The following is a 15,943-nucleotide window of genomic DNA, read 5'->3' on the forward strand; positions in this document are numbered from 1 at the left end:
AATAGCAAATGTTAATGAATAGATCAGTACATTGATCACTTACAGTAATTAGAGACCATACAGTTTTGTGCCAAGTAACTAATTTCAGTAGTCTCCCCCTGTACCCGCAGGGGATATATTCCAAGACCTACCCGGGAATCCCGAACCATGGATAGGTGTGAACCCATTCATTTCAATGGGAAACGTACCTTCCCGGCAGCCTCCTGATCCCTGGTTTTGGAATGTTCCCTATAATATGTTCGGGCTGTGGTAAACCATGGGTAATTAAAACCATGGAAACGGACTTGAGGATACAGGGGTGGCCCTGTACCCATGTGAATCCAGAGCCAAGTACAACTGAGCACAGCCTGTGGTGCAACAATTAGGTGATATCTAAATTCACAGGCTGACCACCTGGTGGTTCCTTTTCTACATGGTGGCTGGCTGATACATGTCACTTTGAACAGGAATTAGTTTAAAACGAGATTGAGTGTGCTCCAGGGCTTCCCGTGGTTTGAACTGTCCTTTTGACCCATGCGGAAAACAAATAGTTTGAGAGCTGAGGTTGGGATGATATCTGTCTGGATGGAAAGTGGAAATCCATGCAGTTTCTATTCTCTGTTCTGAACAACACACTTGCTGTCCTCACTTCCCCTTTGCACTGACTGGCCACTTCCACCAGGTTTGGACAAGATGTGGAGTTAGTGTATGAGCAGCTGGAGGGTGGCTGTGACTTGTATTATTTTATTAAACAAATTACAAAAACAGTTTACAACAAACAGTTACATTTACAGCTGCATACAAGGGAGAGGAGCAGCAAAGCCAGGCCCCAAACCCTACCATTCAAACAGTTTACAGGGACATGAGAACAAACCTCAAATCCCAGTTTCACAAAGATATAAAAGAGACAACAGCAGTGACAGTTGTACATTAGACAGTACTGTTACATACAAAAGTGCAGACAATACAGACCCAGCAAGCCCCCATCCCTCCCACCTTTCGACCACTCTAAGGCAGCCCGCCCCTACCCACCTTCCGGTTCTCGGTCCACCCCATGCCCCTTCCAGTTCTCGGTCCGCCCTGACACACCTTTCGACCACCTCTAGGACAGCCCGCCCCGGTACCCGCCCAGGGTGACAGCGGTCAGGACAGCGTACCCACCTTCCGGCTTCACTAACCACCCTCAGCACCTTTCGACCACCGGCTGTGACTTGTATGTGCTTCAATAATGTGCATTTGGATCTCTGTGGAATGTGGTCTCCACCCCTATTATAACAGGCCACCTTGACTTTCTTTTATCAGCTAATGAATCCTTCACACTCAAGATGCAAAGATAATTTTTACCTTTGAATGGATTATGCGTAACCTAGTTGATTTAAAAAAAGAAATATTCCCCTTGGGGAAATGCAGTGGGAGCAATGTGATTTTGTTGATATTCTGAACATATAGTTGCCCAGTGCTTGTTGTCCACAACCGGCCTTTGGTCAAGCAATGTCTTGTTTTAAAAATTATCGTCCTTGCTTACACACTTCCTCCACAGTAACGTCCCTCTCCATGTCTGTAATCTTCAGCCCCATACCTTGCTACATTGTGGAGAGGACGGTGATGCTGTAGGTTGGGCGATACATACAGAGCTAGATAGAAAACACAGCAACCATGGAGCTTTCATTTCATAAAGAAACCATTTTTCCCATTGTGTTTGTGCTGGCCCTTTGAAAAATATATCCAGTCAGTTTCATGCCAATTCCCCTATCGCCCTGCAGCCCTTTCCTTTTCAAGGAGTCTACCAGGAACAAGGGAAGATGGTTCTTTTGTTGATGTCAGTCATCTCAGCTCCAGGATTTCCTCAGAGTAGATAATTTCCAATTAACTTGTTCAGCGATGTAAAGACACATTGCTGGAGCAGGTGGGACCTGAATCTGGGTCTTCTGTGTCAAAGGTGAGGACACTACCGCTGCATCACAAGAACTCTAGTTCCTCAGGGTCTTTGGTCCAATGATCTTCAGTTGCTTCATCAACAACCTTTCTTTCATCATAAAGTCAGCAATCTGTCAATGATTGTACGATGTTCAGCACCATCCATGACTCCTCAGATACTGAAGCAGTCCCTGTTCAGGTGCAACACGACCTGTTCAATACCCAGGCTTGAGCTGAAAAGTGGCAAGTAACATTCATGCCACATAAACGCCAGACAATGACCATCTCCAATAAGAGACAATCTAATTTTCACCCCTTGATATCCAATAAGGTTACCATCACTAAATTGCATGCTGTCAACATCCTGGAGGGGTTAGTGTTGAACAAAAACTGAATCGGACCAGGCATGTAAATACTGAGGCTACAAGAGCAGGTGAGAGGCTAAGCATCCTGCAATGAGTAACTCCCCTCCTGATTCCGCGGAGCCTGACCACCATCTCCAAGCTACAAGTCAGGAGTGCGATGGAATACTCCCCACTTGCCTGGATGGGTGCAGCTCCAACACCACTCAAGAAGCTTGACACCATCCAGGATAAAGCAGCCACTTGGCACCACATCCACTCCCTCCACCTCTGACACTCAGTAGCAGCAGTGTGTACAATCTACAAATTGCACTGCAGAAATTCACCAAAGATCATTAGACAGCACTTTCCAAACCCATGACTACTCCCATCTGGAAAGACAAGGTGAGCAAGTACATGGTAACATTACCACCTGCAAATTCTCCTCCAAGCCATGCACCATCCTGAGATGGGAATATATCATTGTTTCTTCAGTGTTGCTGGGTCAAAATCCTGGAATTCGCTCCCTAAGGGCATAAGGAAGTCAACCTGTAGCATGTGGACTGCAGCGGTTCGAGAAGGCAGTTCACCACCACCTTAAGTGCAACTAGGGATGGGCAATAAATGTTGGCCCAGCCAGTGATGCTCACATCCCATGAATGAATAAAATAAATCCAGTGTCCTTCTGAAAGTTTTTATTGAATCTGTTTCCACCAACCTTTCAAAAGAACACTTTAGATGACCATTCCGCAGCTTCCCACTGTTTATTTGGCCAATCGTCCTATGTATGTCCTTTGGTTATAGCCACTGAGCAGTGTCAAAAATTCCTTTGAATTTGAACCTCTCTATTAAATTTCCCCTAAACCTGCTTTGTTCTGCTCTCGAAAACAACCTCAGCTGTTCCAATCACTCCACATAAATGAGATTCCTCGTATCGGGGTCATGTTCATCTGAACGAACTGGGATGCTTTGGGTAGATTCCCAGCCACCCATTGGTGTTCATCCAGGGGACTGATCCGAAGTGGGGCATGAATCCCGAAGGCAGAATATTGGCTTGGTCCTGATAAACAGTAAAGATTTATTACATTGTACCTAATAGCTAGGAATGTTACATCTAAGATGCACAATATTGTCTTGTGAGAGCTCAGGCTAGACTTGAGAGTAAATACACATTCCTGTTTAACTTAATGTACTTGCCTTTCTCTCACATGCCTCTGATAATTTCTCAAAAGTGTTTTTTTTTAAAAATCCTTCTCTTTCAACCATATAGCCTTTGAAGAAAGATTTATGCATAAGAACCACCAGGTCTCTCAATTCTGGCATTATGTTCAAATTAGCACCCTTTTGTTTACACTGTCCCATTCATTCAGTGTCCAAAATACACCAATTCAGACTTCATCACAATAAATTGCAAGCTCATAAATTGGAGTTTAAGTATCTCACAATAAAACTAGATCTTATCCTGCACCTGGGTATGTTAGACTCTCAATAGTTGAGACAGTTACACTCACTTAATACCAGAAAATATGGTTTGGAATTGCCAGTGTTGGACTGGGGTGTACAAAGGTAAATATCACACAACGCTAGGTTATAGTCCAACATGTATATTTGGAAGCACTAGCTTTCGGAGCGCTGCTCCTTCAACACTCCACAACCACCTGACAAAGGTGCAGTGCTCTGAAAGCGAGTGCTTCCAAGTAAACCTGTTGGACTCTAGCCTGGTATTGTGTGATTTTTTAACTTTGTACCAGAAAATAGGCATTTGTAATTCTTTTCCAAAAATGAATTTTTTTTTGCATTTTCAAAATCTTTCACACAAGACATACCAAATTTGAATCTTCAAACACATTGAACAACTTTCTCCTTTAACCCTGTTCACTTCCTCCAAATAAGAGGTGTTTCTATGGGAACCAATATGGTTCCGTCTGCCTCAGTGTGGAATTTGTGGTTATTCCTCATCCTAGTCCTACTCAAGTTCCCGTCTGTCAGCCTTTTCCTCTGGTACAGTTATGACTGTGTTGTGGCCATTTACTGCTCTAGTGGCAAATCCAAAAATTCACTTCCACTTTCTATCCGTCCTTTGCCTTCCCATGCCCTATCACTGACCTTTCCCTCCCTCCTTGTCTCCTCTGTCTCCATCTTTGGGATTCGGTTGTCAATCAGAATCCACAACCACACTTCATCAAACCTTGGGTCCTGAAAGCATTCCTTGTCCATCCGTCCAGTTTTGTCTTTTCAGTCATAGCTGATCTGACAGAACCACCTTCTAACTCTTCCTGCTTCCTTACCCGAGGATTGCACCTTCACAGGTCCCTTTATTGTGCCTGATCCATTTCCACTTGCATTTCTGCTAGAACCACATGCATTTTCCCTTGTTCTCAACTTCCAACCCACTGATCTCCAATTCAACAAATTATCCTCTGTTATTACTAACATCTCCAGCGTGAGGCCTCCATTAAACCTTCCCATCTCCTTTCTGAATCCAAAGGGACCCTTCCAATCCCTTTGTGATCAATCCCTCCCTTTCCTATGACACGTTCCTCTACAAGCAAAGAAAAAGCAACATATTCCTTATATCTCCTTTCTTCTCACAGAAATCTCAAAAACCCTGTGATTCCCTTGTACCTCTTTCAACATATAGAGTCATAGATTCCCTACAACAACTTGCCCACCACCAGTGTCAGGTTCACTGGTCTATAGTTTCCTGGCTTTTCCTTACCAACTTTCTTAAATAATAGCACCATGTTTGCCAACCTCCAGTCGTCCGGCACCTCACCTGTGACTATCGACGATACAAATATCTCAGTAAGAGGCCCAGCAATTACTTCCCTTTCGCTTCCTATAGAACTCTAGGGTACACCTGATCAGATCCTGGGGATTTATCCACTTTTATGCGTTTTAAGACACCCAGCACTTCTTCCTCTGTAATATAGTCATTTTTTAAGATGTCACCATCTATTTCCTCATATTCTACATCTTCCATGCCCTTCTTCACAGTAAATACTGATGCAAAATACTCGTTTGGTATCTCCCCCATCTCCTGTGATTCCACACATAGACCCCCTTGCTGATCTTTGAGGGGTCCTATTCTCTCCCTAGTTACCCTTTTACCCTTAATGTATTTATAAAATTCCTTTGGATTCTCCTTAACCCTACTTACTAACGCTATCTCATGTCCTCTTTTTGCTCTCCTGATTAAGTATACTCCTACTGCCTTTATACTCTTCTAAGGATTCACTCGATATCTACTGTCTATACCTGACATATGCTTCCTTCTTTTTCTTAACCAAATCCTTAATTATTTTAGTCTACAACATTCTCTACACCTACCAGCCTTTCAATTCACCCTCACATACTCTCTCTGGACTCTCGTTATCTCATTTCTGAAGGCTTCCCATTTTCCAGCTGTCCCTTTACTTGTGAACATCTGCCCCCAATCAACCTTTGAAAGTTCTTGCCTAATACCGTCAAAATTGGCCTTCCTCCAATTTAGAACTTCAACTTTTAGATCTGGTCTATCATTTTCCATCACTATTTTGAAACTAATAGAATTATGGTCGCTGGCCCCAAAGTACTCCCCCACTGACACCTCAGTCACCTGCCCTGCCTTATTTCCCAAGAGTAGGTCAAGTTTTGCTCCTTCTCTAGTTGGTACATCCATATACTGAATCAGAAAATTTTCTTGTGTGCACTTAACAAATTCCTCTCCATCTAAACCCTTAACACTATGACAGTCCCAGCCTATGTTTGGAAAGTTAAAATCCCCTACCATAACCACACTATTATTCTTACAAATAACTGTAATCTCCTTAAAATTTGTTTCTCAATTTCCCGCTGACTATTAGGGGGTTTATAATATAATCCCAATAAGTTGATCATCCCTTTCCTGTTTCTCAGTTCCACCCAAATAACTTTCCTGGACGTATTCCCGGGAATATCGTCCTTAAATACAGCCATAATGCTATCCCTTATCAAAAATGCCACTCCCCCTTGTCTCTTGCCCTCCCCTTTCTATCCTTCGTATAGCATTTGTATCCTGGAACATTAAGCTGCCAGTCCTGTCCATCCCTTAGCCATGTTTCTGTAATTGCTACGATATCCCAGTCCCATGTTCCTAACCATGTCCTGAGTTCATCTGCCTTCCCTGTTAGGCCCCCTGCATTGAAATGAATGTATCTAATGTATTCTCTGCTCGTAGTATCTTTTGCTTTACACTGAGGGAGCCAAACACAGATTGCTTTGCAAAACATTTCCATCCAGTCTGCAAGTGTGACCCAAAATGCCTGACACTACCTATTCTAATTTTCTGCTCTGACTTCAATATGACCAAGCAATCCTTGGTATCTGACACATTTCCAATGGTGTTCAATGTACTTGAGCCACAAGGATGTAAGGGTCAGGAAGGGTTAATGATGAGGAGTGCCTTAAGGACCACCCACTGTGATGATGTCATGTGTATTTGTGGGAGGAGGATCTCTAAGGAATAAGACTTAGCATCCAGCTCCTCTCGATAGACTCCATAACAATGTCTAGAACATCCAGTTATTAACTTGCAATCAACTATATCTGGTTTAAGCGCACTTTCTCATTAATCTAGCGAATGCTTTTCCTTGACCACACAGATCAAATAGACCCTGTAGATCCCTGTCTTGAAAGAGAATGGTAACTGTAGGTTTACCCCATGGTCAGTAATAGTGCTGACAGCCTCATACAAGAGGGTGATGTGTCGTAAGGATGTTGGATAGAACACAGTGAGCAGTGGATGCAGATTTCATTTGACTGCTCATAAAAGAAACATGAGGAGCTTTCCAGATTCTATTTCAGTAGCTTAGACTGGCAGTGGTTGGAGGTCTGAATATTTGTTCAGGCACAGCTTAGAGAGTCCTGTTCATGTAGACACAGTTTAGGATCTTGAAGAAATAAGACCATCATTCAAACCCTCTGTAAAGTCTGTGAGACAATATCCATTACATGGGTGGGACTTATTCATCACTGCAATAAACTACACCTTATTTAAGACAAGGTCCTCTTCATGTTAGATTAGAGAGTGCTTTTCATTTACCACTCCAGACCAAATCGATCTCTAACCTGAAAGAGGCTGGTGACAGGAAACCCAGCCCATTGTGAGTAATAGTACAGATAGTCTCAAACAAAGTGCATTGTGGTGAGGATTTCTCACACAACAAGCACCTCACCTTTCACAGCCTCAACACTTGTCACTGAGTTCAATACTATCAGTACCTCTGCTTCTGTAATCATTTGTTATTGGTTTTGCAGATCAGCTGCTGGTGATAATTATGCTGTTGCTATTCACACCTTCTCTCGACCTATCTCTTATTTATCTTTCACCTTCATTAAAGTTGATGTGTAATCACCCCTGCTTTCCCCATCTCTCTTTTCCAATTCTTTATACTTGTTTAAAGTTTGTCACATCTTTAGATCTTTCCCCATTCTGATGAAAAGACACTGGCCTGAACTGTTTCAGTCTCCACTGGGTCTTGCTCAGCGTTTACGGCGTTTTCAATTTTTAAATTTAGATTTCGAGCATTTTGTTTATGTTTTAGCAATGGAAGTTGTTGTCCTTTCTGTATTTGCCACAAGAGTTATAAGGATGTTGCCAAGGTTAGAGGGTTTGAGCTACAGGGGGAGGTTGAATAGGCTGGGGCTGTTTTCCCTGGAGCATCGGAGGCTGAGGGGTGACCTTATAGAGGTTTATAAATTCATGAGGGGCATGGATAGGGTAAATAGACAAAGTCTCTCCCCTAGAGTGAGGGAGGTCAGAACTAGAGGGCATAGGTTTAGGGTGAGAGGGGAAAGATATGAGAGAGACCTAAGGGGCAACTTTTTCACGCAGAGGGTGGTACATGTATGGAATGTGCTGCCAGAGGAAGTGGTGGAGGCTGGTACAATTGCAACATTTAAAAGGCATCTGGATGGGTATATGAATAGGAAGGGTTTAGAGGGATATAGGCCGGGTGCTGGCAGGTGGGACATCTGGTCAGCATGGACGAGTTGGATTGAAGGGTCTGTTTCCGTGCAGTACATCTCTATGACTCTATTAAATGAGCTTTAAGGCTTTAGATTAACAATCCCATGATTTGAAGAAGAGGGTGCTGTTAGCAGCTCAAAACTATGACCTCAAAGCATTGAGGGGAATATCATGGAGGCAACGTCTTGTGACACACTTCTGGAGCAGGTGGGACTTTTGTCTCCGAGGTAGGGACATTACCACTGCACCGACAAGAGCTCCTACTGCTGGGTTAATATGAATGCCCTTTGGTTGTCTACTTAAGTGTAGCAGTTGGCAAAGGGATGGGAAGGCCATCCAAGGGGAATTCTCCACTTTCATTCCAGTCAAGTCAGTGACAAGAAGTGGCAGTGGAATGTGGTGGGGTTCCCACTTGCCCCCATCACAAAAGCCTAAGTGCTGTCCCCTCCAAACAGAGAAGGGGAGGAGCATAAAATACCAACCCATTGTGCTTTTGGATACCTATCAGTTAAATTTAACCATAAGGCACAGATTGGAACATATGGCCTAGCACGTTTGTATTTGAATCAAGAGTGTTACTTCTGCCTTAAGCAAATTGCTCATTGATAAAGTGAAATATTGCCACAACCACAAAGTTAAATTGGATGTGGTTTCTGTGACTGAAACAGCCTTAATCTCTTGTGCACCTTGACAGAATAAAAAGCCATACTAAGCAACTATTGTCTGTTTATCGAGAACGTTTTCATGGCCACACTTATGTGAAAATGGAAGAAAAGGCGGCGGTTTTGTGTGTGTTGTTGGCATGTATGCAATTTTCCACAAATTTCGATTGGAAAGCTGCTTAGCACATTACTTTCCTGAGAAACCAACTATCTAAAGTATCAAGGATTGTCAGAAGTGTGACTGAATTGGGTAAGCTTCCCATTTCTCTTACTAATGTGTTTACCACCTGGTTACACATCGATACTTTCTCGTGCTTGTGATAGTTTATTTACCTACTTCCCTCCTTTTAATTTGCCTCCTCTTCAGCCGTTTCCCACTGCTCTCTGAGTTACATAAAGATACTACAGCAGCAAAGTGACATGTGACAGAATTATGTTTTGCAAATATTTAAAGTGTTACAAATGGATCCTTAAACGGTGTAGTTAATGATGGTTGGGAGCTGTTTGCTGATTGTTTATACAGTTACTGCTCTAGTAATTGCAATTCCAGTTACTTATTAAAAGAATGAAGCCGCAAGGTTCCACAGTTTAAAAACAGAATGATTTTTAATACGTAATATCATAGAATCCCTACAGTGTGAAAGAAGGTCATTCAGCCCCGTCCAGTCCACACCAACCCTCCAAAGAGCATCCCACCCAGACCCAGACCCAAACCCCTACGCTATCCCTGTAACCCTGCCTATCCCATGGCTAATCCACCGAACCAACACATCTCTGGAAACTATGGGCAATTTAGCATAGGCATTGCACCTAACTTGCACATCTGTGGACTATAGAAGGAAACCCACGCAGACACAGGGAGAATGTGCAAACTCCACACAGACAGTCGCCCGAGGCTGGAATCGAACCCAGGTCCCTGGTGCTGTGAGGCAGCAGTGCTAACCACTGGGCTACCGCCCCAACATTAAAGTAAACTGTAAGTACAGTCTTTAATAATTTATATTCAAATATTTAGAATCGACAGAAGTTAAACTTGAAGCAACAACAAATTGCAGCCCTCACCTAATGTGTTAAGTCGCAGGTACAATTTAAGTCAGAGCTTTCCAATTGCTTTGACAATCCACCCAGGATATTGGTCATCAAATTAGATTGAAAAAAAATAAAATTTTGAAGGATTTTGTAAAGGATTTCAGCTCCTCTCTTCCTAACAGCTAGCCTGATCCCAAGCCAACAGCAAGGCATAACCAACCCAGGTTCCACAGCACAGTCTACACCAAAAGTGGCAGAACTTCCTCTACTGGGTCTCAATGGCCCTGGGCTGTCAGTGTTATCTTCAAGTAAATGGAGTAAACAGCAAGTTACAGTTTCAGCACTTGGCTCTCCGCTCATTGATGACTGCATTGGCGCCACCTCGTGCTCCCGCGAGGAGGTTGAGCAATTCATCAACTTCACCAACACATTCCACCCTGACCTTAAATTTACCTGGACCATCTCTGACACCTCCCTCCCCTTCCTGGACCTCTCCATCTCCATCAGTGACGACCGACTTGACACTGACATCTTCTACAAACCCACCGACTCCCACAGCTACCTGGATTACACCACTTCCCACCCTACCTCTTGCAAAAATGCAATCCCGTATTCCCAATTCCTCCGCCTCATCTGCTCCCAGGAGGACCAGTTCCACCACAGAACACACCAAATGGCCTCCTTCTTTAGAGACCTGGATTGCTACCTGAGCCATGCGCAAATTATCGTAGGCTCAACAAGATTAAAGAGGTAAACACGTGGCTCAAAGATTGATGTGGAAGAAAGGGGTTTGAATTCATGGGACATTGGAACTGGGACTGGGGAAGGATGGAGCTGTTCCAATGGGACGGGCTCCACCTGAATCATTCTGGGACCAGAATCCTGGGGAATTACATCACAGCCTCAGAGTGAAGGGATGACCCTTTAGAACTGAGATGAGGAGAAATTTCTTCAGCCAGAGGGTGGGAACTGTATGGAACTCATTGCTGCAGAAGGCTGTGGAGGCCAAGTATTTGAGTGTCTTTAAGATGGAGATAGATATGTTCTTGACTGGCAAAGGGGTCAAGGACAACAAGGGGAAGGCAAGAAAATGGGGTTGAGAAACATATCAGGCATGGCCGAATGGTAGAACAACTCGATGGGCCGAATGAGGTAAAAACGACTTCAACCCCAGGGCATCAATGTGGATTTTAACAGTTTCCTCATTTCCCCTTCCCCCACCTCATCCTAGTTTCTAACCTCCAGCAACTCGATCCCCTGACTTGTCCGGACTTGTCCGACCTGCCCAGCTCCTTTTCCACCTATCCACTCCCCCCTCTCCTCCCTGACCTATCACCTTCATCTCCTTCCCCACTGACCTATTGTACTCTATGCCACTCTCTCCCCCCCCCCACCCTCCTCTAGCTTATCTCTCCACGCTTCAGGCTCTCTGCCTTTATTCCTGATGAAGGGCTTTTGCCCGAAATGTCGATTTTGCCTGTCCTCGGATGCTGCCTGAATTGCTGTGCTCTTCCAGCACCACTGATCCAGAATCTGGTTTCCAGCATCTGCAGTCATTGTTTTTACCTCTGTCTATTTCAGCCTGGACTGTACCACTGAGCCTCTGCATCGCTTCAACCAGTTTCCATCTGCCCAGACATTTCTGTTTCCAATCTCAGTTTCAGCTTTTGGTTCCATAGAAACTGAAACCGGGAGTCAGTTTCCTTTTTTAGTTTCCCTTTTCATTAAGGCGTCACCTCAAAAATACAAAATAGTGAAAAGTCCAGACTTCAACACATATGTAATACAAGGTCAGTGATAGAAATAAAGTTAATTGGATGGTATTTGGGATTGGGTTTTACCACAACTTTACAGATTGAATTCCACTACTCTTAACTAAGTGAACACACTATTCTTATAATTTGTCCCATTTTGGAATTTTTGGTCAATTCTACATGCAATGATAATTCTGGGATTGGATTTCTTTTAAGATTCTCATCAAGTGAACAAAGTTTCTTTGATCACAAACTAAATGGGGAGAAAAAAAGTGTATGAAATCCTCACCAATCATTTGGCAGATTAACACAGATCACACTCTCCTTCAAAGAAGCAGACGTTATCAACAACCTACCCACTGCCTGTAGTCGGGTGATCGGGGATAGTAATTAAGACATTCCCAAGCACTTTATAATCAGTGAAGTACTTTCTTTAAATAGAGCCACTGGTGGGAACTCATGTGGCACGGTAGTAGTTCTGGACCAAGAGGCTCAAGTCCAACCTGCCCCAGATGTGTGCTGAAACCTTCCTGAACAGGTCCAATTAAAAATAGATAGAGTCACTGCTATGGTAGGAAAGGTGGCAGCTAGCACATAGCAAGCTTTCACAAACAGCAACACAACCATGGTGCTTTCTTGTGACACTACACCTTGGCCAATACTACCAGGTATCACTCCACTGTCCTTCCAAATAATGCCTTGGGTTTGTATCCATCCAAAAAGGTCGTACCTCCTGTCAGTCCAGCGCTGGTGCATTAGCCCATACCTGTGCGTCCTGGCCCGAGACTCCAATCCACAAACTTGTCATTCAGTTGTGAGTGCGCAGTTCTCTGAAACCACAACACATCATTGTCTCTGAAGGTCAGCATTTGAGATGAATCAAATTGCATTCACATGGACGTCTCTGAAAGTCAGGATTACTGAAAGACAGAGGTGAAACTAACCGTGGGGCAGACTGTTTAGATGTTGAACAGGAAGGGCTCACCTCTAATCTTTAGAGGCTTCTCATGTTGTGGTGCTGGTCTCTCCATTAGACCATAAGGTATAGGGACAGAATCAGGCCACTCAGTCCATCAAATCTGTTCCACCATTCGGTGGGATCATGGATGATCTGATCATTCACAACTCCGTTTTCCTACTTTTTCCCTCATTACCCCAGATTCCCTTACTGATCAGAAATCCATCTCTGCCTTGAATATATCTAACAACCCTGCTGAAACAGCCCTCTGCAGTAAAGAATTCCATGAAAATCACTACCCTCTGGAGAGAAGAAATTCCTCCTCATTATGTCTTTATAGGACAACCACTTATTCTGAGATTATGCCCCATGGTCTTACACTCCACCCAATGGAAACCCACTTCTACCCTGTGGAGGACCTTAACAATCTTGTACGTTTCAACAAGATCACCTCTCATACTTCTAAACTCCAATGAGTACAGACCCAAACTACTCAACTTCTCCTTATAAGATAGCCCTCTGCAGTAAAGAATTCCACGAAAATCACTACCCTCTGGAGAGAAGAAATTCCTCCTCATTATATGTCTTTATAGGACAACCACTTATTCTGAGATTATGCCCCATGGTCTTACACTCCACCCAATGGAAACCCACTTCTACCCTGTGGAGGACCTTAACAATCTTATACGTTTCAAGAAGATCACCTCTCATACTTCTAAACTCCAATGAGTACAGACCCAAACTACTCAACTTCTCCTTATAAGATAGCCCCTCGTGTCTAGTATAATCTTTTATGAACTTTCTCTGGACTGCTTCCAATGCCAGTGTATCTTCTCTCAGAGAAGGGCCCAAATCTCTTCACAGTATTCCATCTGTGGTCTGGCTAGTACTTTTTATAGTTTTAACAAGAATTCCTGATCTTTATACTCATCACCTTTCCAGAGTCATGCCAACTGATTGCCAGTTAAGTGCATTTTGGCTCCTTCCCTTTTTAAATAAAAGGTGTAACACGGGAAATCTGCCAATCCTGTGGGATATCCCCAGGATCCAAGCAAATAATTGCTGTAATCGAGATTTACAAGTTGATATTTAACTAGTTTGACCATGTTATGAACATGACACTATGTACTTGAGTGACACCCTCATCTGGAACTTCTAGTGGGACCTTATCCACTGCCTTTCGACGCTTTGCCTTCTGGGTTGGTGCAGTAAAGCCGAAGCAGCCCCACCACAGGAAAGGTCTCTTGTTTGTTTTCCAACTCAGTGGGACAACACCTTTTTTGCTGAAGGCAATTGTAATATGTCTAACATTAGCTTCCCTTCCGGCCCATCTGCAGCATCCTCAAACCTTACAACAGATTGCATTTTCATCATAAAATCCAGAGTGAGAAAGCAGCACTGTTAGCACTGATCCCCTGAAGAGCATCCCACCCACACACCCCCTACCCTGACCCCATAAACCCTGCATTGCCCATGGCCAATCCACCTAACTTGCACATCTTTGGACTGTGAGAAGAAACCCACATAGATACGGGGAGAATGTGCAAACTCCACACAGACAGTCATCTGGAGCTGGAATCTAATCTGGGTCCCTGGTGCAGAGGAGCAGCAATGCTACCCACTGAGTCATACCCAATTCTCCCTGAAGTGGGAACTTCAAAATGAAGCAAGTGTGCATTTTCATAGCACCTTAATATTACAAGATATCATTCACTTGCCCTTATTATTTTGTAAAGAATAGTAACTGAATACTTAGAGGCAATTGTTTAATGAAGGAAGAAAGTAGAGAGAGAAATTCCAGAACTTAAGGTGTAGACAGCTGAAAGAATTTCAGGATGCAGTGTTCACATTTCATACTTACTGACTTCCTAGTCTAGCATCTTCCCAACCTTCATATTCCGTAAACATCAATTCAACCAAAATGCCATATCATATACTACACCATGGCCCACCTTAACTATCTGTGCTCAATGATCTACAATATCTAGTCACTTAAAATTCTGAACTTCATCTTTAAAGCCCTCATCTCCTCCTCGATGTAATCATAAGACACCAAGATGTGGAACTTGCCTCCAGTTGCTCAGAGATCCCCATCGCTTTTCCCACTCTTGTTTCTTGTGCAGCTCTCCTTCCTTTCCCACCACCTTTTGTGATCGACCATCAGTCCAGGGCTCTGGTATTCCCTGGCTAGACCCTCAATTTGTTGCTCTCCTTAAAGACTCCCCTTAAATCCCAGCTGTTTCCCCAAGATTTGGATAATGCCTAATAGTTTGTTTTGATGTCTATTTTTGTCAGTTAAACGTCTTTGCAACCTCTGAGTGTTTTTTCCAACAGTAAAGCACCGTAATTGCTGGTGCCTTATGTTAGTATTAATTCAAAATTGCAAGCTTTTTAAAAACTAATTTGACTTAATTCCAGATTTTTTTTGAAAAAATTTAAATTTCACCAACTGCTGTCAGAGTATTCAAACCCAGGGACAAGAACATTACCAGGTTTTCCAGACTGATAGTCTAGCAATGATGCCACGAGGATATCACTTCCCCCTAATTAACTGTACACAAGGCGAGGGCAAAATTGTAATTTACAAAGAAAATAAAGTCTCAATTACAGATTGCATAACAATACAGGAGCAAAATTATGTTCAGTTTTCACACAGTTAATGGAAATGCCAATGAAACCTGAAACTGCATACAGACAAAACAAAAACAAAAAAAAATTCCCTGAAGTGAAACATCAATAAATGGAAACAAACATGTATTTACATAGCACTTTCAAATTAAAAGCCCAAGGTGCAGCACAGGAATACTACAGACAAAATCCTATGTAGCAACAGGCACATCCCAAATATTAGATATAATCGCAACTTTTTTGAGCAAAGTTTGGATCAAAATTCTGGAATTTTGATTTGATTTATTGCAATCGCATGTATCTAAGTAGTGAAAAGCTTTGTTTTGCAAGCAGTACAAGCAGATCATAAAGACATACAGATCATAAGATGCTGAGACAGAATGAGACACACAAGGTCACAGCTGCACAGGAGATGCAGAGCACGAGCAACGTTATTTGAAGTTAATGGTGATCTTGCTAGCGAGGCCCATTCAGCAGTCTAACAGCAGCACGGAAAAAGCTGTTCTTGAACCACATCGTCTTCTTCCAGCCAGAAGTTGGAAGAGAGCGTTAGTGGGGTGGGAGGGTCTTTGATGATGTTGACAGCCTTTCCGTGGCAACAACAAGTGTAAACAAAGTCCACGGATGGAAGGTTGGCTTCTGTGATTCCCCCAACAGCATCTCATGGCTACCTACAGCACACAGAC

This window comes from Chiloscyllium plagiosum, chromosome 29 (assembly GCF_004010195.1).
Source record: "Chiloscyllium plagiosum isolate BGI_BamShark_2017 chromosome 29, ASM401019v2, whole genome shotgun sequence".
Classification (NCBI taxonomy): domain Eukaryota; kingdom Metazoa; phylum Chordata; class Chondrichthyes; order Orectolobiformes; family Hemiscylliidae; genus Chiloscyllium; species Chiloscyllium plagiosum.